Source organism: Pimephales promelas, chromosome 3, assembly GCF_988280905.1.
Source record: "Pimephales promelas chromosome 3, fPimPro1.hap1.1, whole genome shotgun sequence".
NCBI classification, from domain to species: domain Eukaryota; kingdom Metazoa; phylum Chordata; class Actinopteri; order Cypriniformes; family Leuciscidae; genus Pimephales; species Pimephales promelas.
The window spans coordinates 6,352,501-6,353,212 of NC_142771.1; the positions used below are offsets into that span (position 1 = coordinate 6,352,501).

Here is a 712-nt window from a genome sequence, read left to right on the forward strand (position 1 = left end):
TGTGTTCACGGTGGAGATTTCATCCAGCCGAGGAACGTCACGCTATTTCTCCACACAGAACACGCTGACGTGGAAATAATCGGCGATCGGCGGCTTCTGTGACGTCTAATGATGTTTACTGAGGAGATGCTGTTTTGGCTTCATCTGAGAAAGAAAAGGCAAGAATTAAACTTCAACATTTTACTTGTTTGCACTTCATAAAATGATTGATTTCTTCGAAACGGGATCGGGCGCACTATTTTGACCTCGTTGGTGATAAAACGGGTGAAATGAAATATACGTTAAAGGAGGAAAACAATCTTTATCCACTCGGCTAACAAAAATATATTCGAAGAACGTTTAGCTAATGTTCATATTAAGTTATGAAAATATTGTTTTAATCGTTCAAAACAGTCCAGTATTTAAATTTTTGGTAACGGTTTACAATACATGTACACTAATAAGCATTAATTCATGCTTAACTAATGCACAGATAATACTGAATTAATGTGTAACTAATGATCATTTAAGCCATTCATTAATGATTACCACATTAGGAACTAATTAAAAGTCTGTAAGGTTAATGTATTAGTTAATACATGAATTGTTATTAATTAAATATGTAATTGTAGATTAATTCCATTAACTAATAGTGTTAATTAATATGTTAATTACCAGAATGAGCCAAAGCCTTGTATTTCAACTTCCAGATAATATGACAGGTACACTAATA

The 712-nt window shown here is 32.9% G+C and overlaps 1 long non-coding RNA gene across 2 annotated transcripts in view; it reads left to right on the forward strand.

The window, feature by feature from the left end:
* Positions 1 to 327, forward strand: part of LOC120466538 (uncharacterized) — a 30,586-nt gene extending 30,259 nt beyond the window's left edge. For both annotated transcript variants that reach the window (XR_016150639.1, XR_016150641.1), the window contains exon 8: positions 1 to 327. This exon is cut by the window's left edge and continues 11 nt beyond it. This is a non-coding gene — a long non-coding RNA (uncharacterized LOC120466538).
* Positions 328 to 712: the final 385 nt, after the last annotated feature.